At 44.1% G+C, this 26,139-nt stretch overlaps 1 protein-coding gene across 3 annotated transcripts in view; it reads right to left on the bottom strand.

Annotated features, from left to right (window-relative positions):
* SHROOM3 (shroom family member 3) overlaps nt 1–26,139 on the bottom strand; it is a 268,939-nt gene that overhangs the window by 127,737 nt on the left and 115,063 nt on the right. Inside the window, exon 1 of one of the 3 annotated variants that reach the window (XM_067557048.1) lies at nt 255–358. The exons of the other annotated variants lie outside the window; for them this stretch is intronic. The gene's annotated coding sequence lies outside the window, so the exon portion shown is untranslated. Of the gene's footprint in view, nt 1–254; nt 359–26,139 lie in introns of those variants that run through there. 3 annotated transcript variants of the gene reach the window in all.

Here is a 26,139-nt window from a genome sequence, read left to right as displayed (position 1 = left end):
GGCTTTTAACTTAGCCTGAGCAATGCGGTGCCCCTTTCCTGTTTGCTGCGAGTCTAACACACAGCGGGGCTGAGTAATCTCTCATTTCATCACCTGGACGCTTGTTTGTTCACTTGGAATCCTACAGAGTTTAGGAAAAACCTAAATTCCCCCCCTGCCTCCCTCCTCAAAAACCCTGCCATACATGCAATTACTCGAGCAGGTGTAAAGCCAAGACCAGCTTGTTCTGCAAGCAATGCCTAAAGGCTGCTTACCTTATGAAAAACCAGACCAAGCCTCAGGGAGCCCCATCCTTGCTTGTGCGCAGCTACGAGGAGAGAAGGCAGCGTCCAGGTGACCTGCCATATGGCAGGCTCAGTGCTGACGGGACACTATCTCGGAAAAGGAAGAAACGGCAGAGCAGCGATTAAGATAACACACCTCGGATACAGGTGGTTTGTGCTGAGGCACCTCAGGACTAACCCAGCAGCGAAGCCGACAGCTCGATCAGTGAACTACTAAAGGCAGCTCAAATTACTGCCCTCCTACTAACCAATCGTCAGCAGGCCTGATGGAGGAGTGGAGACCCTGATATAAGGGGAAATACACAGAGTGAAGATGCCGGGCAGCTTCTGTCATGATTTCTGGTGAATGTGATCCTCACCTATCCCTGCCACAGCAGCACTTGAGGAAGTCACCAGCAGAGATCTGTGGCTGACAGTCTCTTCTTACCTGTCCTGCCATCTCTATTTCTCTTAGATATTTACATGGCCTCCTCACCATAGGGCCTGAACACCTCTCAATCTGTAAAGTAGGGAAGCACTATTCCTATTTTACAAACAAGGTGACTGAGGCAAATTATCACACACAAGTCTGGCAGAGCAGAGAATTAAATAACCAGGTCCCCTACATCCTGGTCTAGCACTCTAACCACTGGGCCACTCTCCCATGTCTCTCAGATCACTGCTGATCTGGGGCTGCTGAGTTCTCCTATTGCAATTTAACACTGGAAACTTCCCTGTTCACAACAATTCTGCAAAGAGATGGTAAATAGGAGGATGAAGCAGTAGCTGAAATCTGATTTGTCTGGCGCTTTGCAGCTTTTGATGCAGAGGTCCCCAAAGTGTGAGGTGTGGGAGGAACATTGGAGGGGCAGGGGCCAGCCCCCATGGAAACAGAGAGGGAGCACTGCTCTGTCCCAACAAGCTCTGCTCTGGCTTTTCCCCCCTGCTGTGGCTCCGGCCTCGGTTCCTGGCCAACCCCCGCAGCTGCCAACTGCGATTCCCGGCTCGGCTCCTGGCTGCAGCCTCAGTGCCCAGTTGCAGTTCTCTGCTCGGCCACTCCCAGTCTCGGTCCTCAGCTGCTGCAGCCCCGCTCCCCACTTTGGCCCCTCGCCTGGCTGGGACTGCAGCCTTAACTCCCGACCTTGGCCCCCCACTCCCAGCTGCTGTGGCCCCCGCTCCCAGCCACAGCCCCTGGCCCGACTGTGGCCCCGTTCCCCGTCCCAGCTGGGCGGGGCAGGGGGCACAGGCACGAATAAAGGGGTCATGACCTAAAAAGTTTGGGGACCACTGTTCTGATGGATCTGAATGCCTTTTGACATAGTTGTGGTTTTTTAATGAGCTTGTTTTGTTTTAATAGCAGCAGAAAGTAACTCTAAGGATTAAGATCCATTTTAAAAGCTGTTACTCATCTAAAAACCATCTACATGCATGCATCTACAACTGACGCCAAATGATACTGGTAGGATATTGCAGAAAGAGGATTCTCAAGAATTTGTTTGAATTCCAAATAGCTGTTCAGTCCATGGTCACACAAATGATTATTCACAAATATTTGTGCAAGAAGGTTATTGTTTGATGAATATTTGGGGAACGGTTGCTCTTTTGTACAAATACCCATAAGCCAACAAGCGTGTCTGTGCATGAACAAGACTGTTCACTAGCGTTGTGCATTATTTTCTGTTCCTCCTTTGTTGTTGATTGTTCTCCTGTTTAAAAAGTTTCATTCATTCTATCAAGAAGCAAAAACAATGCCATGTGACTTATGTGATCAATCACCCCACACAAATAAGGAATGGCAAATAGTCACAGTGACCAGTTTGCAAATGTATCACAGGCTGAAATGTATTCATACAACCTATTTGGCAAATAGCTTAAGAAAAGACTACATTAGTTGTAAGGTCATGAACAATTTGCAAACAAACGAAAGGGTTAAATTTGTCAATTTATTCACCACACATAATTCTATCATTTCTAGTAATAATAAATCTTCAATAAACATTCATTGATGATGTATCATGTTCATGGCTGTTATAGATTTAATCTTTGGTCCGTATCTAAATTCTATGGGCTAGATTCTAGGGCCTGATTCTGATCTCATTTATGCCAGTGTTAATCAGGAGCAACTCCATTTAATCCTGTGGAAATACTCCAGTGTAAGGGAGATGAGAACTAGGTCCCCGATGTCTGTTACGCTAATGTAAATCGAGACAAACTCCAAATTTACATCAATGGAGTTATGTTGGATTTAACTGGGATCAAATCTGGGCCAGTAGCAAAATAAATACTTAATCATTCTAAGTCAGATTAATAAACTATCCAGCCAGACTGGCGGTGTATGTGCAACATATTTCACCGCAATGCAAATTATAAATCCCTTTTTAATAAACTATCAGATTTATGATAGAACCAAAAAGGACTCTAATCTAAAGCAATGTTATAGGAAACTCTTACAAGACAGGACTATTAAATTCAACCCTCTGTCCAGATTTTCTTTACGTGTGTTGTCATTTGACAACATCAATCTCCATTCTTTTGCATTTGTATGGGGAAGAACCTGACTCATGTCCTATTATTTGCCCCACAGTCTAAAGGTCAGTCTAAACCACACCACAGACACCAAAGTGAGGCATAGATCAGAAGCAGAACCCAGCTTTATTTATTAGCTTTACGTTCTATAATGGTTTGATCCTGCTCTATTTTAAGCCAATGGGAGTTTCAAAAGAAGCAGGGTTTGGCCCTAAAATACCATCTGGCACTGCATTGGCAGGATTTTCCTGACAAATCAAAATCCATTTTGATTACTTGCTGGACATCACAAGAATGAGCAGGGCCAGATAGGGGCAGACGAACCAGGCAACCGCCGGGGGTGCCAGTCTTGGGAGGTGCCAGGTTTGAGATGCTGTTTTTGTTATTAGTGACAAAAGGGAAAAGAGAAAGCTTGAAGTAAAATGGTTCAGGTATTCTGTATGTGGATTCATTTGTCACTAACCTCCTAGAATGTTCTAGACCTTTATAGAATCTCATGGAACCTTCCAGACTGCCTGAGAACTACATTGCCCTCGAACCTCCTAAAATGCTGTCAGCCAGGCCCTCATGAGTATATAAGGGGCGAGGCATCGCCAGTCAATCAGTGAGATACAGGAACAAACTGAAGTGAAGTGACAGCCCAACTGTGATATTGTGAACCTTACTGTATTGTGTAATTGTGAAATTGTACTTGTGTTTTAAGACTTGAAAAGTGTAATTAGGAACTAATAAAGAACAGATTTAATAAGATGCCAGAGAGATCTATCAAGCCCCGACCTTTTGAACTAAAGGACTAGGGTTAACATTTTAAGACTGTCACCTACTGTAACACTATTTAATAGGGCCCACCCAATGTTGGTGCACAGTTCAATTTTTTGATGTTCATACATTTCAGTTATTCTTAAAATTAAAAAGATTCTATAAGCTTAGAGGAAACAATTTTTTATTTGCTTATATATGTCATGAATAAATACAGATTTACAGAACCTAGCATGCAAATTTATCGCCTTATATGACAGGGATAAATCACGCATGCAAATCGTGCATCAAAGTTGTAAAATGGGCTACAACTGCAATAAAAAATAAGGTATTTGAAAATGTAACAATTGGAGGGAGAGGGCACCAAAAACATTCCTCACCTGGGGCGCCATTTGGTGTAGGGCCAGATCTGGGATGAGCTTCTTCTCCAGAGCTGCTGTGCCTACAATGTCTGCATTTCTAGTAGAGTGTCACAGAGCCAGCATCCTGTCCATTTGGCAAGGGTTGAATTTACTATTGTTCTCTTGCCAACAGCTCAGTTTCTAATGCCCCACGTAGTGTAACACATTGTGATGGCTGGCATCTTGTTAGAAGGCAAAGGCATTTTGACATTGTCACCCTACCACCACCAATGACCCGAAATTATAAAAACAAATGAGCCTATTGATTTTCTTCTCAACATTTTCCCGCAGTGCAAAACCTTGGCAAACCTAAATGACAGCCAAATACTTTATGGGCAGAATGTCTGCAATGATTTCTAATTTATCATGTATTTATTAAAATTCTTTGGTTTAAATTAGCTTTCTTTGCTCTTTGTTTATTGTTGGTCCACCCCACTAGAACAGGAATTGCGAGCATTCTGATGAATGTCTTTGAAAGCATCTCAATTTTCATAAAAATACTTAGCATTTAAATAGTCTAGGCCTTACAGGCTGGGTCCAGCACACAATGAAATCAATGGCAAAGCTCTTCAGGAGTCTAGGAACATGCCCTATATCTCCAATATATTTTACAGATGTTGAGCTGGATCCTTAATTGGTATAATGGGTGTAGCTCCATTGACTGCAATTGGTGCTCTGTTCCATTATTATTAATTGAAGTATTACCATAGCACTTAGAGGACCCAAACCAGATGAGGGCCCATTGGAACTGAATCCACCTCTCCTGAGTCCCAAACCAGTGCCTTGGTCACAAAACCATCTTTCTAGTCATTTTGTTGAATAAACTTATAATATTGGTCTCCAGAACCATTAATCTGGTAACTTTCATGGGCTCTAACTCCCCTCATCCCCCCCCCCCCCCCCCCCCCCCCCCCCCCCCCCCCCCCCCCAAAAAAAAAAATCATCATTATTGTATAAAAGTAACTGTACTGAACAATGATCTTCTGGATACAAATTCCTGCACTGCTGAGCTGGCCTCTGCATCAAGTAGTGGAGCAGGAGCCAAATCCATCATCTAATTAATTTCATTCACAAAAGTGGGATTTATTTGATTTAATTTTTTGGCACTTGGTCAAATAGGACGTGAAATTACATTAGTGCAGTAGGAGGAAAGGATTAGGCCACAAAGCTCTTTGAAGGATTGTGCTGGCACTTGGCTTTTTGTAAAAATGCCAACAGCCTCCCCTCTCTTCAGGAAAAACCCATTTCCACCTAGTAAATGAAAAGGAATAAGGACCAGTGAGGAAAAACCCCATTCAATAAGGGTCTGAGCCACAGCTCATTGAAGTCAATGGGACTTTTTCTATTGACATCAATGGGCCCTAAAGGAGAGTTACTCATGTATTTTCTCCCAAACACTGGTCTGATCATTTGCCAGGCTGTGTAGAAGATTTTTCAGTCTGTCTTTTTTAAACCTGAACCATCACAAGAGGGTCTCTCAAGAAAGGATGATTTTATAGTTAAGGTTTCAGGACTTGGTTTTTATGAGCTCTAGGTTCAATTCCTGGTTTTACCACTGACTGGCATGGCCCAGTCACTTAGGTTCAGTGTAGCCAGGCACTGTGGCCTTCCTCGGAGCCTGCGAGCAGACCCCGGGAGCAGAGGCCAAGACAGGAAGGGGAAGTAGAAAAGGCTGGCCCAGCAACTCAGTCAAGGGGGAGCTGCTGCCCCAGAAGGACGCTCCTTCCACAAGGCTGTGATCTGAGCCCGACCTAGGCCCCACGGCTGTGCAGCGCAAGCCCTCTAATGACCAGACCTCCAAAGGCCTGCTGGGGCTACTGGGCCCTGGCGACTGGGATGAGCTACCGGAGACCGCTGGCTGGGAGGGAGCCCCCGAGGCCTGCCATGACCTAGAGGAGCTGCCCGTCGCCTGGGCCCCAACGGAGCTGCCTGGGCCCTGTCTGCTGATGGCCCCGAGGAGTTCCTGGACCTGCCGATGGCGAGGGACTAGCGGGATTCCCTCTAGCCATCCACCTTGAAGAATCCGAGGAAGACCCTTGGCTCCGGGTACCTGGGTTCAGGGTGGAAGGTGTAGTCACCTCGCCTGAGGGCCGGGGGGATGCCTGATCCACCCTGGGAGTGCTCCTTGCCAGCCCCACAGAGGACCCTGCCCTGCCTGGGGGCTGGGGCCCTGCCTGGGGGCTGGGGGGCTAGACACTCCTTGCCAGCCTGCTAACTTTCCCCTTGGAGCAAGGTGCAGTGGCCTTCCTTGGAATCTGGGCCCGAGGAAGGGCCGCAATGCCCCTACTGGGCAGATTCGCCAGCCTACAGTCAGGATTTCAACTGTTCAGCGCTCAAAATTAAGGCTGGCATTTCAGTGAATATTTCAGAGGCTAACCTATTTATTTTCTCAACACCCCTGTATGGTAAAGAAGGATTATCCCAATTTTACAGATGGGGAACTGAGGCACAGACCCACAAGGGTACTTAGGCTCCTAACTTCCATCAATGAAAGTTAGGAGCTTAAATACCTTTGCTACATTTAGGCCACAGAGACTAAGCAATTTACCCAAGGTTAGAAAATCTGTGTTGGAGCAGGGGATTGAACTTGTGTTGCCAAAATTTTGAGGCTCCAGCCCTAGTCACTGGGCCATTCTTCCTTGACATACAGTACTTGGTGCTACAGTAAAATGAGAGTAATAATACCTCCTTTCTCCCACCCTTTATCTGACTTGTCTATTTAGACTGTAAGCTCTCTGAGACAGTGCCTAGCACAATGGAGCCCCCAATACCAGCTAAGACCTCTGGTCACTACTATAATAAATACTAGTAATAGAGAAAGAAGAACAAAATGGGAAGCTGCCTTTCAATTTTTATTTAACACCCTGCTTATGTAAGTTGATTCTTTGCACAGAGGACATTAAGGTTTATTTATTTTCCTGAATATTAAGAACATGAGGCTTTTCCTTCACATATTTTAATTCCTCTTTTGAGCATACCATTTATGTGATCAGTTCTCTCCTGTTTTCTACAGGTCATAAGCAGCTAGATTTCAGTACTTATTAACCAAGAGGAGATCATCTGCTTTCACATTAATGATATGTGAAAGGAAGATGCTCAACAAACTGTTACGAAAGGAGCAATCAAGCAGCAGCACAGCCTTTAGATTAAACTGCTCTGTAAACTTACTAGAAACAGAGTTCATTTCCCTCCATTAAGCCATAAAAGCAAATAATACTGAAACCATAAGCTAATTGCTTGGATAACGAACCAGCTCCGCAGAACTGAAAGCACAGTAGTCAGTCTCTGAGAGGGGAAAAAATGAGATATTAAAAGCTGAAGCTCTAAAATCTAGTCTTAAAACATGCTCATAATATATAGCAACAAAATACTGCAAGAGATATGTACGCTGCTCGCATCATCCTGACACACAGTCCTTTTACCTTACAGTGCACAAACTACTGAAGATCAAACCTGAAATATTACAAAATGCCATACGCCTTTGGAAGCTGAGCATGTAGGGTATGTTCAGTGCACAGACTCTATTTTAATATAAGCACTATACAATAAAACATGGCTTATCTGAAGCTCAGTCCAAAACAGTGTCAATGTCTCAGAGGCAGTGAGGTCCAGTAAGCTAAGCACTAGCCAAAAAGTCAGGAGAGCTGGATTCTAGTCTCAACTCTTTCCCAGACGTGCTGCATGGCTTTGGGTCTTCACCTCTCTTGGCCTGTTTCCCCTCAAGCCCTTTGTCTATTCCAGTTGTAAACTGTTGAGGGCAGGGATTGTTTTTTACTATATGTCTGTGCAGCTCCTAGCATGAGGAGGCCTTCTTGGGCTACTGCACAAATAATAAGGGGCTGCAAAGTCAAAAAGGGAAATCATTAATTGTAGTGTGCAATATAGAATTTAATAACACAATACGAAATTAATCACTGTAATCAGGCTGAATCCATACACACAGAGATAAATTGCAGAGCTGTGTAATAAATGAATTTATCATGCACTTTTGATTGGGGCACCTGCTCTCTGCTCACTAATCTGCCTCCCTGCAGTTTATTCCCACATTCCAAGCATCCACCCAGATTCAAACACCTGCCTGCCTTTTTACAAATCAACCCGCCAGAATAATGTTTTCTGCTTTCCCCAAATTACACACAGAGTCATTTATTTAGTCTTGGACCTGTGATGGGTTTAAAGTCTGATCTCTTAAGCACCAGGCACTTAATAGTGTTGGAAAGCTTCCCACTGGATACACAGCACTTGCTTCTAGCCCTGGAAGCTCTTGAGAGATCAGACTTCAGCACTGCTCTATTTTTAGGTATATGAAAAGCTGTTGTAGGTAGTTTCCAGAGATGTTTATGGCTCCCTCTCAGTTCTATAAGGTTGCGTTGACTCAAGATCACTCAGAACCCTGGCTTTACAGGGGGACGGTATAAAAATAACCCCAGGAACAATTTTTAAGTCGCTAAATGCTTTAAAAATAGAAATCAGCTCTATGTGGCATCTAGGGAACAGATGATTCATGATTCTAAGGCCAAAAGGGATCACTGTAATCTAATCTGATGGCAGGGGGTGGAGAAAAGGTTTTACTAGGACTCATTTGGGATGACCTGTTTCTCTCACTGTGCCATCACCACTTGTGAGTAATAATTATACAGCCTTGGCAAGCTGTTTTCGACAGGGAACATCTTTTCATTCTCTGCGTGTACAGTGTCTATCATGGTGGGCTCCTGGTCCATGAATGGGGCCCCTGTCTGCTAGCACAATCATAAAATAATAGCACTGGTTCTAATAATATCACACCACACCCTGATATGTTCCACAGATGAATATTATACCCCCTTGACATTCTGCTCTAGCAAACTTATCTTCCCACTAACTTCCAGGGGCCAGGTCCTCAGCTAGTGTGAACTATCACAGCTTCATTGACTTCAGTGAGAGAGGCAGTGCAGATAGAGCACTGAACGAGGACTCAGGAGACCTGCTTGGCCAGTTGGGTGACCTTGGGCAAGTCGCTTCCCTGTCTGGGCTTCAGTATCTCCATCTGTAAAATGACCCTCCTTTGTAAAGCGTTTTGAGAGCTACTGATGAAAAAAGTTCTGTAGAAGAGCAAGGTATTCCTATTATGCAAGGGAGGTCTGACAATTTAGATCAGCTGAAGATCTGAGCCCCAGGTCTTTATAGTCCTATGTACTTCATATTTAAAACTTGTAGATCATAATTTTGTACCTGCTACTGGATAAAAAGGTGTAAGATTTCAAATGGTCCAAAAATATTCTCCCTTTCCTTTCAACCTTCTAGTTTATATTTCAGCACTGAATCAGGTTTGAATCACTTTGTGGTAAGCTGTGTTCTTCCTTTAAAGGAAATTGGAAGGAAGGCTGTGGATTCTGCTGTAATTTGCAAACAAGCAATCAGCTATATCCATGTTAATGGCAGACATTGTAAACAAACAAGGACCTTCAGAAGATTGACTTCCAGCCAGCTAAGCCCAGCTTTTGCTCAATTAGATTAATCACATATTGAGGGGGCCATTCTCAGGGTAATAATAGTCATTGCTTAGTTGGGTGCAGACTGTTAACATTTAGAGAAGAAAAAGGAGTGACTTGAATACTGATCTTTGCTATCTTTGTGTTTGTGCTTCTTTAGACCTTAATGCTGTACTGCCTCAAAAAGCAAGAGATAAGAGAGTCACGCGTCTTTCATGCTACATAAAATGTACTATAAAGTTTACAATTAAAGTGTACAACAGGGAACAGCCCTGTGCTGGCAGAGAGATGGACAAGAATACCAGGAGATATGGATTCAATTCCATGTCATTTCCATCTAAAATTGATATGAAGCTATTAATAATTATTCTTATTTGCATGATATTAGTGCTTAGAGATCCCGATAGAAATTGGAAATGAGCCAGGAGCTGTAGGTCCACCTAATGAGAGACGGTCCCTGTCCCAAAGAACTTACAGTCTAAGAAGATAAGAAAGAAAAATGGGTGGAGGAAGAAAGTATTATCTCCATGCCAGAAATGGGGAATGGAGGCACAAGAGTAAGTGAATTGCCTAAGGTTACACAGACAATCTGTAACAAAGCCAGGAACTGACTCCGTATCCTGGGATGTCAATCCAGTGCCTTAGCCACAAGTGCATCCTTCTGTTTTTATTTACAGCAAGCATTTAAGGCAGCTTCTCAACTGCAGTCAGTTGTCATAGCTCACCAGCAGAGTTCCAGAATGGTGTTCTAAAAACGGCCACCAGCTGAGGATCTGTCCAATTACCTCCACGGACTAGGGTAACAAAGGACAAATTTTGCCTTCATATACGTGCAGTATAACAAGAGTGCAACATAATCTGATATAATTCAAGGATTGTGTTAAGATCATGCTTGGTAAACAAGAAAATATGGGTCTGGAAATTAATTAACCAAAAGTGGTATATCGAATATTAGGTCTAAGTTGTGGACAAAATAATAAGGGCATAGGCTATTCCACCCATCACTCCCTTTTTGGATTCTTAAATACAGAGACTTGGGAGGCAAGGGAAATACAGAAGAACAGGTGGAGGCTACTGGAGAAAGCGTCACCATCATGGCTGCCATCACCATTTCTTTGGATCCTGGGCCTTCGTCATCCTAATCCTAGGAGATGCCCAGACCAAACAAGGCTAGAAAGAAGGATCCCGAGGACATCACCTCTGCTACCAGCTCCAACGGAATCCCAAACACCATCTGAGATTAAATGGGATCCGAGTTTAACAGCAGCAGCAACAAAAGCTTCAGCTTATCTCAACTAACAACTACTCTTTTACCCAAAAGACAGTTATTACCATATTTGATACCATCTAAGAGATGGTTAGACAAGGGGGTTTCCTTCTAAAACTCTCCCCAGTTAAAGGGAAAGGGAAGAAGAGGTCACTGACTTCATGCAGTAACTGTGGTTCTTTGAGATATGCGTCCCTATGGGTACGCTACGTCAGGTGCTCATGTGCTTCTCAAGCCCTGGATCAGAGATTTTCCATTAACAGTGTCTGTTCTGCCCACATGTGCACCCTGTGCCTCCTTGGGCTGGACACTGAGGCCATACAGGGATATGCGGGTGAACTGCCCTCAGTTCCTTCTCCATCCAAATGTCCCATAGAGAACAGTCCAAAGCAGAAGGGAAAGAGGGTGGGTAGTGGAGCACCTGTGAGTATACACATAAGTACACACGTCTTGAAGAACCATAGTTACGCCACAAAGTGAGTAACTACTTTGAGTAGCATCCCTATGGGTGTTCCCCTTCAGGTGACTTTCAAGCAGTGTTCCAAGAGTGAGATGGGAACTTCAGAAATTGGTCTAGAACTGAGGAGAGTACTGCAGTACCCAGTGCCATATCGGATCTGATGGCATGGATTAAAGCATGATGTTTCAAAAAGGTACATACTGAAGCCCACATAGTGGCTCTGCATGTCTCTGATACTGGCACATTGCTTAAGTAATGCCATAGATGTTGCTCATGAGCTGGTAGAACATGCTATCACCCTTGGGGGGAGGATGAATGTCTGCAGAATCATAACAAGTGATAATACATGCAGATATCCATCTCTGAGCAGAGATCATGGTCCTCTTGGATCTATCCATGGAAGAGATGAAGAGCCTGGGTGACTTTTGAAATTGCTTGCTCCTATTTAAGTAGAAAGCCAGCATCCTTCTAAAGTCCAGGGTGTGAAAACAGGACTCCTGCAGACAGCTATGCAGTTTCAGAAAAAACACTGGTAGATGAACGGATTGGTTAGGGAGAAACTCCGATAAAACCTTATGTAAGAATTTAGTGTGGGGACATAAAGACACTTTGTCCCTGAAGAATACTGTAATGGGGGGAATCTGCCATCAAGGCTCCAATTTCCCCGATCATATGGGCCGACATGATGGTTACTAAAAAGGATGTCTTCATAGATAGATGGAGCAGAGAACATGTTGCCATAGGTTCAAATGGAGGTCTCAGAAGGTAATTGAGTACAAAGTTGAGATCCCAGTGTGGGATGGGATCTGAAGTCTGAGGCTAGAGAGTCCCCAAACCCTTAATGAACATAGATGATACAGGATGTGCAAACAAGGAAAACCCCTCTATGGTCAAACAAAAGGCCGATATTGCAGCCATATGGATCTTATAGGAGTTATCAGTTAATTCAATTTTCTGCAGATCCAGCAGATAATCCAGGATGATTGAAAGTGGCTCATATTCAGACAGGAGGCAGCAATGGCAGCACCAATGGGAGAATCTCTTCCATTTCTTCAGACAAGTAGTACGTGTTGACCTCTTTCTACCATTCAGTAACACCTGTTGCACTTCCTCAGAGCAGGAGGATTGTAACCCTGTGAACTATCATGGGACCAAACCTGGAGGCAGAGAACCCCTAGGTTGAGATGAAACACTTGACCTGCATCCTGTGAAAGATGAGGATTGGTCAGGATCTTGAGCAATGGTTGGACATACAGGTGAAGCAGGTAAGGTAATAAGCTTTTCTCAGCTAAGGTGGCACTATAAGGATAACTCTGACCCTGTCCTGTCTGATTTTGTTCATCACCTTTAGTATCAGCAGTGGTGGGGTAAATGCCAAGATAGAAGAAAGGTGTCCCCTAAAGAGCGGAGGCCCAGACCCTCCTCTTAAGCAGAAAAGAAGGCACTTCTTCTTCCTGGAGGTGGCAAAGAGATCCATCTGTGGCAGTCCCCATCTTTGGAATATACTGTGAGAACTGGAGCATCTAGCTCTCATTCATAGTCCAGTGAGAAGTGTCTTTTGAGGACATCGGCTGTGATGTTCTGAGTACCTGGGAGGTAGACCCCAGTTTCCTGGCTTCAGAGCACAGGGAGGGGGATGTTGTTCCTTCCTGCTTATTGATATCGAACGTGCAGGATACGTTGCCCATCTTGATCCTGATTGATTTGCTCCTGATGGAGGGTAGGAAATGAAGGCAGTCATCCTGGCAGCCCTGAGGTTCCAACAGAGTGATGTGAAGACTGGTTTCCTGAACTGTCCATTTGCCCTGGGTCATGAGGATGTTGAGGTGGACTCCCCATCCCAACAGTGAGGCACCTGTTGTTAAAGTTGCCGATGGAGCTGATTGACAGAAAAGAACGCCTGCACAGGTGTTGAGCTGCTCTTTCCACCAATCTAGGGAGTTCCTCACTTGCAGAGGAACCATCACCTCTCTGTCCAAAGTGTCTGGCTGGAGAACACATTGTTCTGAGCCAGCCCTCGAAGCAGTAGAGATGTAGCCTGGCATGATCGGTAACAAAAGTTCAAACTGCCATGTGCCCCAGGAGCTGAAGTCAATTCCTTATTGTGGTCCAAGGGCTTGCCTGAATTGCCCATACCAGACTCGACAAAAAGTTATGTATCTGTCTAAGAAAAGATAAGCCCGGGCTGTCAATGAATCTAAATATGCTCCGGTGAACTGTATCTTCTGTACAGGGGTGAATGTACACTTTGAGAACACTGTTGGGGCCAAGGAAAGGCCGAAGAGAAGCACTGTCTTGGAATTGGAAATGATCCTGGCCTATAATGAAGCATAGGTATTTCCTATGCAATAGGTGTATCATTATACGGCAGGAGCTAGGCTGAAGAGTGGGCATCTAGAAGACAGATCTTAACAGGGCTTGGCTCCATTGACTTCAGTGGAGCTACACAGTTCACAGCTGATGGGGATTTGGCCATTTCACTGCAGTAGAAACCTCAATAGAAGAGCAGTGCCATGCACATGGGGCCAAATCCACAACTGATGTAAGCCAGGGTAGTTCCATTGACTTTAATGAAGCTATACCAATTTACAGCAACTGGCTCAGAGGCTGTGGGGGATAGAACACAGCTACAGCATTTTGTCTGCCTGTGGATCCCAACTTCTATAAGGACAAATCTTGTGCCTTTAGATTAAGCGCTTCAGGACAGTGAGCTGCTAACGTATTTATTTGAACACACTTCACCTGCTGTACAGTGTTGCGTACAGTGGTTTCTATCTAAAAAATATCTAAAGAGCTTCCTACAGAAGCCCATGTCCAACTCGAGCTGTATATGCACTGAGAGAGACACACATTAGACAACTTGAAATGTATTGCTTTAGATGGCAGCTCTCCAAGATATACATCTCATGCAACCCCACTGACTCTGCAAGTGTATTCTCAAAGTAATAATTAAGGCCCCTATCGTGTGCTCCATGTAGAATCTTAAAAATCCCCAGGGACTATACAGGGCCCCCTGTGCTGAGCAGCGTGCAGGACTAGGGCCTAAAACATCAGCTGATTGCTCCAAAGCAATCTCCTTGCACTAATCAGCAATGTTTGGACAACCGAAGAAGAATCCAGGAGACTAAAGAATCAAACAGGCCAGATCCTGTGCTGATGTAATACGCCAGAGCTCCAAGAAAATCAAGGAAGCTGCACTGATTTATGCTAGCTGAGAATTTGCACCTAAATTCGTAAAAGTGATCTCTTCTTACTTACATCTCACTGAGAATGACTTGGCATTTTCACTTCTGCCCCTCTGCACTGAGACAGGGTAACAACAAGCACAAAGGCCATTCTAAATGGAAGGCTTGTATGGGTATGACAGAATACACCCCTCTATTCACATCCTACTCATTATTGTAATAATCTTTGTTCAAAATATGTCTTGGAAGGTATCATTTGAAAACTAACAACTTGCTGGTCAATAATATCATGGTAACACATATGTAAAGTTATGAATTCCCCCAAATGCAGTTGGTGGCACATGTTCAAACCCACATAGCCCTGACTAGGCAGAACTGGTCAAGCAGGTTTTAAACAAAGGAATGTGCGTTTTTATGTCAATTTACATATAAGTTGTAAACAGGTTCCTCAGACTGTGAGAGGGGGAAGACAGGAAACAAAGAAAATCTGCATTTCAGCAAACATAGGTGAGAAAAAACAGCATGGAACTGCTTTCACCGTGAGACACCGTGTCACTTTCTTTACCATTTGAATAAACTTTGCTTTGAGGGTAACCTTCAGGAAAATGCACCTTGAAGAGGTACTGGACTATAAAAGTGAGGAGCAAAAACACCAGTTTCACTCTCCCAAATCATCACTCTCTTTTAACCTAAGATGACAAAAGAAACAGTCGTTGTACTTTGGGAGCAGATCCTGGCCTGAGAGTTTGGTCATTAATGTACTGAAAACATGCAGTAAGTGACTTCACCTTGAACCAAGTCTAATTTGTTAAGTTCAGGAAGTGTTTTATCTTTATTTCTCTCGTAACCATTTCTGACTTTATTGCCTTATACCTGTACTCACTTAAAATCTCTCTTTGTAGTTTAATAAATTTGTTTTATCCTTTAATTAAAACTAATCCAGTGTTGTGAATTGTTTGGGTAACTCCATTTAAGTGGTCAGATTGTTGTAGATTGCTCCCTTAGAGGGGCAGAGGACCTAATATATCTGGACTGTCCAGGAGAGGGCTGGACAGTGCAGAATACACATTTCTGGGGGGAAATCCGGGACTGGGAGTGTGTTGGGGTGATCCTGCAAGTAGTAACCACGGCTGCTGGAAGCCAGAGTGTGGCTGGCGTTTGTTGACTGGCTGCTGGACCAGGGCTGTGGCTATATACAGACCGTCAGGGTATGACCTGCCTGCTGGTTGTGGGAAGCCAAGGTTGGGAGTTACAGCAGCAAAGCATTGTGAGGCACCCCAGCTTGCAGGGCAAATGGTGACAACCCCTCACTGGTCTGGACTGCATCCCAGAATGGGTCCTTCGTTCAAACACTGAAAGGGTGTTGCTGAGTTGTTGTCCCTGTGACTCAGGAGGCCAGCTTGCTTTCACAACAATATTCCCAGAATAGAATAGCTGTGTTTGACATCATGCCTCAGCAATCTAACTGCTGCTGCTGCGAATGTAAAACTGTGCAAACAGTGCACAGTGATAGCACTCCTTGTTTAGTGACCTGTGGAAAGAAGTCTGTTTTTAGCAACTGCTGTAGGCCATGGTGGCCCTTGTAAAACAGGCAGGCAGCGCACAGATTTGGGGCCAGATCCTCCGCTGGAATAAGCCAGCACAGCTCCACTGTCTTCAGCTGAGGAAAAAAGCAAAAACCAACTTGAACCTGCTCCTGGAATGGGAATGAAGCTGACTCTTTCACAGAGCTAACTTATAAGAGGGAAAGAACCTCAGCGGGTGGAAATTGGCAACTCACTGTTGAAGTCAATGGAGCTGCCCGGTTTGCAGCACCTGAGGATGTGGCCCATTGTCTTTAGGAATGTGGTGTCAGCTTTGACCAGCAGCAGAATCCCAAAAGGGTTGATCAGAAACATCCAGGCACCCAATCATTGAGCTGCATCTTAAAGAAATCAGAGCATTTAATAGCATGCACATTATTAAAAAAAACACTGTTCTGACAGGGCTAAGTTCCTCCCTCAGATATATGCAAATGATCACAGCAGGGTCAGGCTCTTTAGCAAGATCTTTGTTTGCAGGCTCCTATTTGGTCTACCTTGACCTCTCAGGTTCTCTCATTTGAATCCCCAAATTCCCCATGTTCCACACAAGTTTGGTGTCACCTCACTTTACTCACAAATCAGGGAACTGACACTACAGAAAGGGCTATTTACAATAAAGGGAGGAAATCCGCCAGCGTTTTAAGTTACCTGCATGAATAAAATTTGCATGTTTCTCATTTTGGTTCTTTATCCAACATTGTAGCCCACATTTGGGTGTTGGTGGGTCTGACACTGTTAAGAGACATCCCAGATCTGTCAGGTAGTAGAAGTGGGAGACCTTGATTGTCTTAGCATCATCTTAGTGCCACTGACTTGCTGTGTTCTATTAATGTCAACTCTTTTGCTTCTAAAGTCTGATCATTACGGATGCACAGAGTCACAGAATTTAAGGCCAAAGGAGACCGTTCTGATCACCTAGTGTGACCTCCTGCATGATACAGACCGTGCAGCCTCAGCCGGTAATTTGCGCACCAAGCCCATAACTTCTGTTTAAGCTATAGCATATCTTCTAGAAATATATCCAGTCTTGCTTTAAAGACTTCAATTGATGGCGAATGCACCACATCCCAAGGTAACTTGCTCCCATGATTATTACCTTCACTGTTAACAATTTTTGCTTTATTTCTTGTCAATTTGTTTCAGCATTAGCTTCCAACTATTTGATCTATCAGAAAAAGCTATCTACTATCAGAAATCTCTTTCCCATACAGGTATTTATAGACTGCGATTAAGTCTTGTCTTTATTTTCTCTTGGATAAGTTAAACAGATTGAACTTCTATAGTTTTTCACTATAAGGCAGGTTTTCCAGACCTTGAATCATTCTTGTATCTGAACACTTTCCAATTTTTCCAACTTCCTTTTTGAAGTGTGGATACCAGAACTGACCACAGTATTCCAGTAACAGGTTCACTAATGCCATATACCTACTCCTACTTGATATTTATCTGCTTATACATCCAAGGATGTCATTAGCCTGCTTGGCTACAACATTGGACTTGTTCAGCTGGTTATCTACCATTTCCTGTGTCCTTTTCCTTGTCACAACATTCCAGGATACAGCCACATATCTTGTAAGTGTAACCTATATTCTTTGTATGATGTATGCCCTTGCATTTGTTGTATTAAAACATATGTTGTTCAAATGAGCCCACCTTAACAAGAGATACAGAAACATGACCTTCATTTCTCTTAGGTGGATACTTTACAGCAGCTAAACAGTGGGGCCCAGATTTTCACAACTGCAGACAATCTGAAGACATTTTCCATGATTGGGCATGCAATCACTGTAATGTCATTTGCATGTGACCTTTTACACGTCTCTCATCTCTGCTGCAGTTGCACACTCTGTCATGCTAGATGCACGTGTAAATTTGGAGCATGCACGGGACTGGACTATTCCAAACGGGGTTTGGTTTTAAGATGGAACTGAGTGGGATCTAAGATGTGGTCAGCATGGGTTTCTGTAGGATTTAAGCTTTCTTTTTAAAACAAATCTGCTTCTAGAACCCATGTTTGCCAACAAAACTTCTCAAATGTGAACGGGTGCACTGCCCTCCAAGGGGCCCTCCATCCTGTGGGACACAGGAGAGACGACAGAGTGAGGCCTTTGTCACCACAGCAGCTCTGCAAAGAGAAATCATAGGGAGATTTACCCAGGCCATGGACCATTGGCACACACGCTCTTGACCAAGCTCATAGAATGGGAGAAGAAGCCATGGAGCTGCCATATATGGGATCTTTGTGCCTATGCTGTGCTCAAGTTCAAGAGATTGACAGGGTGGTTCCCGCTACAAGGTAATAAACTCAGGCGCTCTGAGCTCTGCAGAAAGCCCTGACAACAGTCGCAACACCCAGCTAACAACTGCTTCAAACATTTGTCTCCAGTGGCCCCATTTTGCAAGGGGGCGAATACTTGTTGCCTTTCCCCCCTTGTGATTTTGGTTTTTTGCTCACTTTGTTTCTCTGTCACCATCTGAGCAATGCTTGTTCATTCCACCCTCCATATGCAACACATCCTGCTGCCCTGTCACCTGGCCCAGCAATTATTTTACAGGCTCTTCCCTTTGCACTGTTTACACGTGGCGCTTTATCTGGCTAGAAGGGACTAGTTCTTAAGCCTCCAGTATGCTGTGTGTTTTATTGCTGCAGTTTAATTTCCTGCTCCAATGTATTTTTAATCTATTTTCTCCTGTGCCAGAGGAGAAAACCATTCTGAAATGTGCCTCAAAGAAGCACTGCATTAACAATACAAGGGAAGTATTTTCCTTTTGGTATTTCTCAATGTGTTTAGAACCAAATGGCACAAAATGTACTCAAATGGCTCACAGGTTTGACTCCAGCTTGCCATGGGCAAATGTACAAAAGATATTAGCAGGGAGTGTAAGGCAGGAAATTATTATGCAATTTAGTGGGGAGTGGAATGTGCACCTAAGGTGTATTTGATAAGGCTCCCTGATTCCCTGACATGCAAAGCAATTCCTTCTGTGTCTCCCAGCTGACTGAGCATGAAGGATAAGCAAATTCCCTTTGGCATTCAAATTGCAGGCCCAAGCTATGTAAAAAAAAAAAAAATACAGAACCTAATATCTTAGAAAAATAATTGGGGTGGAAGAGTGTTGTGGAAGGAACCAATGGACATTAGCAACAGGTCTTTAGATTATTGTTGCCACCACAATAAACACAGGTGAGCGCTGGGAGGCGTGGCGAGCTGCAGGGCTCTGTCAATAAAACCCTGAATGATTGATCCATGATAGAGCTCTAGATCTGGAGACTATACAACCATAAATGAAAGGTGGGGGGCATCACTTGAGAGCCACATGGTAAGAAGAGGCTGTTGAGGAGGGACAGCCCGTGGTTAAGGCACTGGACTTGGACACCCGGGTTCAATGCCTAATGCTGCCTCAGACTCCCTGAGTGACTTTGTGCAGGTCAGTGGGTTGTAAAGCAGGACTACTAGTGCCTATTTTGTCCGTTTGGATTGTAAACGTGCCAGGGCAGGGACTGTCTTTCATGGTGTGTCTGCAAAGTGCCTGACACAATGAGACCCATCCCCAATCTTGGGCGGAGCCTCTAGGTGCTACTGCAAATACAACTGGAACTCAGGGTAACAGTGGGGACAGGCCTCAGATTCTCCTGTTACAGAAACACAGCCCCCTGTGTTAGAGAAAATGATGTGTTGTCACTGGCTGTTAACAGCTTCGCAGTGCAGGACCTTTGACACAGAGGCGAGCAGTTCTAATTCCATCCAGTAACAGGTGGTGGTGTGCACACATTTCAGCATCTGTATTACATTGCTTAAATTCAATAATTACATTTGTAATGGGGAGGCTTAGGAAACTATAGGAAATTAAGGATTTGGCCTGACTTTCAGAAGTCAATGGGAACTGCTGGGTATTCAGCACATCTGAAATGTGAGTGTCTTTACAAATTTGTCTCTGTTAATCCATGCATTCAACAGCTTCAATGTACTTTAATACAAGTCATCAACATTCTTAAATCATCTATCTATCACTAGTAAAAGCAACTTTTGTTATTCATAGTGCATGACACTAGAAGTTATACTTATAGTACCAGTGAAAGCTAAGTAATCGGATCAAGCTCCAAAATTAAAAGCAGCAGCCCAGGTCTGGCAGATAAGCCAGTCAATGATTATATAATATAGGGTAGAAGCCAAATGTCAGGCCTGATGATCCAGTGGTTAGTGCACTGCCTAGCATTTGAGACCAAGGTTCAAATCCCTGCTCTGTCACACACTTCCTGTGTGACCTTGAGCAAGTCTCTGTACCTCAGTTCCCCATCTGCGCAATGGGGAGAATAGGACTGCCCTACCTCAAAGGGGTCTGGAGCGATTCCCCCATAGTATTGTGGGCCATGTACGTACCTTGAACAGAAACTTTATGGGGTATGGTTTTATACTCCTGGAAAGCGGAATCCTCTACAGCTAGGTGTGTATGCTTTCATTTTAGACACAAAGGGGCTGATTCTACCCTCATTTCGATGTATTGGTGGAAGGAAGGGCTAGATGACCTAACAGGGTTTTCCCATCTTTTATTTCTATGAACAGTATCCATGGCTACGGCTACACTGATGGCAGCAAATTTGCTGCCGTCAGATCAATTTATCTGGATCGACTGAGCTGTCAGTGCAGACTTTCTCAGTCGATCCAGAAATCGACATACTAAGACCAGCTACACAAGTAGCATAGCACTGTGTCTGTTCCCGTCGGTGCAGCACAGTGCAGACAGAGCGCAGAAGAGAAGCTCAGCAGTCGATGGGAGTTATGCAAGTTTTTTGTGTACTTTGCGTAACTCCCGTCGACTGCCACTCACAGGTAAGTGTAGACAGGGTCCATGTAGAGCTTGGAATCTGTTGCTAGCATAAACCACAAGAAGGAGAATTAAGTCCTGAAAATGGGATTACAGACAATAAGTCTATATTTGAGTGGGGACAGTCTTATTTAATGCTTCATGCATTTGTTTTACTGTTCTATGCATCACATTCACCCTGGAAAGTGTCAGCTGACCACAGCTTTCAACAATTCACACCTGCTGTGGCTGTGCCCATTTTGAATTTCAGGGCTTAATTTTGATCTCACTGGCACTGGTGTAACTCCAATGACTTCTATGGGTCTATTACAGATTTACTCAATCGTGAATATAGACAAGACTTTATTGTAAGGACTCCTTTCCTTGCTGTCAAGGTGAACTTGGGGCAATTGCTCTTTAAGCAACAGGTCATATACCACAGACTACCAAGATGACCAGTGTTATCTCATTGTTTCCTGGTACTCCATTGGTCTGTATGTATCCATCTGCTGGCTCTTGTCGTTCTACTTTGATTGTAAGCTGTTTAGGGCATGGACCACAGGGGATGGATCACTCGATAATTGCCCCGTTCTGTTCATTCCCTCTGAAGCATCTGGCACCAGCCACTGTTGGCAGGCAGGATATTGGGCTAGACGGACCATTGGTCTGACCCAGTATGGCCTTTCTTCTGTAATTGTTTAGTGGAGGTTGGAGCACCTTGGTAGTGGTATTGCATGAATAAAATGATTACTAATATTACTATACTTGATCTCGTTTTTCTCTGTTGGTATAGTGGCATCTATCATCTTAAGTTGCCATCACTGTGACATCTAATGTTACAATTCAAGGCCTTGGTCCTGATTTTCAAGGCCATCCATGGTTTAGGACCCAGCTGCACATGTGAGAACATCTCCATCTGTCTAGATAGATAATTCTGCATGGATTCCTTCTGACGGTCGAAACAACAGACTAAACTTTTACATAGAGTGTTTCCACCGATGTGCACAAGCTGAGATTGTTGACAAGCAACACCGCTTGCCCCATAACCTCAGCCATGCAGAACGCAACGCCACCCACAGCCTCAATAACAACTCTGACATTATAATCAGAGGCAGACAAAGGAGGTGCCGTTGTCATCATGAATAGATCTGATTACGAACAGGAGGCTACCAGACAACTCCAACACCACATTCTACAAGCCACTACTGACCGATCCCACTGAGGAATACCAAAAGAAACTACAACATCTACTTAAGAAACTCCTTAAAGAAACACAGGAACAAATCTACACAGACACACCCCCTGAGCCCCGACCAGATACTCTATCTGCTATCCAAGATCCACAAACCTGGGAATCCTGGACGCCCCATTATTTCAGGTATTGGCACTCTCACAGCAGGACTGTCAGGCTATATGGACTCTCTCCTCAGGGCCTATGCCACCAGCACTCCTAGCTATCTTCGTGATACCACTGACTTCCTGAGAAAACTACAATCCATTGGTGATCTCCCAGAAAACACCATCCTAGCCACTATGGATGTAGAAGCTCTCCACACCAACATTCCACACAAAGATGGACTACAAGCCATTAGGAACATTTTCCCTGATGATAATATGTCACACCTGGTAGCTGAACTTTGTGACTTTGTCCTGACCCACAACTACTTCAGATTTGGAGGCAATCTATACCTCCAAGTCAGTGGCACAGCTATGGGCACCCGCATGGCCCCACAGTATGCCAACATTTTTATGGCTGACCTAGAACAACGCTTCCTCAACACTCGTCTCCAAGCACCTCTCCTTTACCTATGCTACATTGATAACATTTTCATCATCTGGACCCACGGGAAAGAGTCCCTCAAAGAATTCCACTGGGATTTCAATAATTTCCACCCCACCATCAACCTAAGCTTGGACCAGTCCACACAAGAAATCCACTTCCTGGACACTACAATACAAATAAAGGATGGTCACATTAACACCACCCTATACCGAAAACCAGCTGACCGCAATACATATCTTCATACCTCCAGCTTCCACCCTGGACACATTACACGATCCATTGTCTACAGCCAAGCCTTAAGATACAACCGGATTTGCTCCAATCTCTCAGACAGAGACAAACATCTACAGGATCTCCATAAAACATTCTTAAAACTACAATACCCACCTGGAGAGGTGAAGAAACAAATTGACAGAGCCAGACGGGTACCCTGAAGTCACCTACTACAGGACAGACCCAACAAAGAAAACAACAGAACACCACTGGCCATCACCTACAGCCCCCAGCTAAAATCTCTCCAGCACATCATTAAGGATCTACAACCTACCCTAGCAGATGACCCCTCACTCGCTCAAGCTGTGGGAGGCAGACCTATCCTTGCTTACAGACAGCCCACCAACCTGAAGCAAATACTCACCAGCAACCGTACACAATACAAGAAGAACACTAACCCAGGAATATACCCTGCAACAAACCCCGTTGCCAGTTCTGCCCACACATTGATTCAAGTGATACCATCACAGGTCCTAACCACATCAGCCACACCATAAGGAGCTCATTCACCTGCACATCTACTAATGTAATATATGCCATCACGTGCCAGCAATGCCCCTCTGCCATGTACATTGGCCAGACCGGACTGTCACTACGCAAAAGAATAAATGGACGCAAATCAGACATAAAAAATGGTAACATCCATAAACCAGTCGGAGAGCACTTCAATCTCCCAGGCCACTCTGTAGCTGACTTGAAAGTTGCTATACTTCTACAAAAAAACTTCAAAAACAGATTTCAAAGAGAAACTGCAGAACTGGAACTCATATGCAAACTCGACACAATTAAACTGGGTCTAAATAGGGATTTGGAATGGTTATCTCATTACAAGAAGTAATTGTCACTGTTCACACATTCTCACCTCCTAATCAATGGTTGTGAATAGGCCTCAACTACACTAACTGAATGGACTTTGCTCATATCTAACTTCCCATTGCTGTTCCTTACCCTTAGATGTATATATATACCACCTCTCTGATTTCTATTCCTTACCTCTGACAAAGTGGGTTACAGCCCACAAAAGCTTATACCTGCAGAAATTAAATTTGTTAGTCTTTAAAGTGCTACAGGACTCTTGTTGTTCTTGCTAGATAGTTATGCTTCTCTAGGGCAATGGAGTTAACACAATGCAGGATGAAGAACGTAAAAAACAGAGAAGGTATTCTCAGTGGAGAGAGTCTGAATGTGGGATACGCTAAGAGATTACACTAACAAAGTCTGCAAGACCCTCCTTCATCTGAGAGCCTGGGGTGAAAAGCAGAATACTTTACAAACTAACCCGGAAAAAGTAGAGTCTACAAGGGGTCAGAACTGCAGCCAGCACGTCAGAATCACTTAACCATTCTGTGGGAACCACCTTTCATTGATTTGTGAGCTCTAGAGATACTGTTCTATCTACACACACACACAAGCACCATTTTAAATGGCTTTGATGCTCAAACTGGGTGTTTTTCTGCATTGAGGATGGTGTTTTCAGACGTGCTCACTGTTGTCCTAACTCTACTCCCATGGAAGTTAATGGGAGTTGAGAGCAAAGTTAGGTCAAACCTTTTTGAAAATCCCAAACTTACTCTCTTCAAATTGAGCACCATTTCAAGAGGAGGAGGAGGAGCCTCTAGGGCAAGAATCCCCATTTGACTATGCCAGTTTTCTACTGTGGCTAAACTGCCAATATCAATACTACTTCTCGTCTAGTCATTGTTTTACACCAAAAATGTAAAGAAAAAAAACAACAACCCTGTGCTTATTCATTTTCCTGTCTATTGCTGCCTTCAGATCAAGGAAGTTCACTCACACTGAATGCAGGACATGACACAAAACCTGGCTCCCCTAAGTAATCTGACTGAAATAAATGCGACTTCTCATGCGAGTAAAGAAAGTAGGAGTAGCCCATAGTCAAAGCAACTCTCCGATCTAAAAATTATCAGAATTAGTTTAGGCTGCAACAAAGAGGTAAATATTATCCTGCCTGTAGGTGTTTCCAGCACGTGTGAACAATGTGTCAACTCGGTGAGCTAAACCCAGGGCTCAACCAATCCTGTTCCCTACATGCAATGTCCAACTTCCCCAAAGGGCTTGCCTCCATCTGTCTCTTGAGAAGCCATTTTTACAGCACTTCCCCTGAGCACTAGAGCAAAAGGGAGAGGGTAAGCAGAGCTGATGTTAACCCTATGTTCACTGAGGACCAGTAAGTACCGTTGCACCTTATCAAAAGCCATTTAAAAACTGGACTTCAGTTTTATCCTCTATTTCAGTGGGAGTAGAATTAGGCCAGTGCCCAGCACTTCCGAAAATCCCATTTTACAACTGCATGTTTTAAGGAAAAAATACAGCAGAAGTCACGATCCATTTAGCACCAAGAACGATTTTGCACATGGAACACATCATGTGATGAAATGGCATGAAACACTGCAATGCTCCAAGCCAAAGCAGAGCTCACATAGTATTACCCCTGTAAAGCAGGGGAAAGAATATTTGGGATTCCCCTGATGTAGACATTTATAAGAGGGGAGGAAAAGAGAGACGGGACCCTGTCCGGGAATATAATGGCAGCAGAAATGCGACATTGTTCTGTTTTAGAAGAATCCTTGTGGAATGAAGGACACAGCAGGCTGTTTGTTAATTTTTAAAGATGCTGGGTCGTCCTCTTTCAATAACTCAGCAACTTTAATTAGAACCCTGTGCTGGAGGTTCAGCTTTGAATACTGAATGGGCGGTAAGCTGTTCTGCCTCAGCTGACTGCTACAGTATGCGAAAGCTAGTCAGAAAAAACAAGGAAAAGGCTCATTTGTGCTGCCACTGGAAGAAAAAGGACAGATTCCCAGTTTGGATGTTATGGCCTCTAGCGCACTGGGAGTTGGGGTCCAGTGAGTCAGACAGTTGACTGGGATGAGTTAGGAGCTCCTGAGTTCTAATCCTGGCTCTCACTCTGGAACCCACTGTAGCCCTGGCCGAGTTGCTGCTGCCTAAATATTTTAGAGGCCACTAACTTTTGGGTGCCCAGCTTGAGACACGCAGAGCCTGATTTTCCAGAGGAACTGGTTCTGGTTAACGAGGTGCTGAGATAGTTTCCACAGCAAATGGAGACAGGGTCAGCCCTCTCCAGGAAAATGCTGCTAACAAAAATATTTAAACAGCATGGGTAAGAAGGGTGATCTTATGGACAAGACACTGGACAAGGACTCCAGAGATCCAAGTTCAACTCCCAGCTCTGCCATAGACTCCTTGTGAGAGCTCGGGCAAGCCTCTGGGCATCAGTTCTTCAGTAACGTGGGAGATAACAAGGCTTTCACTTAGCACAAGGGGGTCCTGGTCTTGGATATTTTCCAGTAGCTGCAACTGAAAAATATAATAAAGTTTCA

Source organism: Emydura macquarii, unplaced genomic scaffold, assembly GCF_026122565.2.
Source record: "Emydura macquarii macquarii isolate MOO-44397 ecotype Brisbane River unplaced genomic scaffold, CSIRO-AGI_Emac_v2 contig_1790, whole genome shotgun sequence".
In the NCBI taxonomy this organism is placed as follows: domain Eukaryota; kingdom Metazoa; phylum Chordata; order Testudines; family Chelidae; genus Emydura; species Emydura macquarii.
Note: the sequence above shows the minus strand (reverse complement) of the source record. Positions and strands in the feature narration are given on the sequence as shown.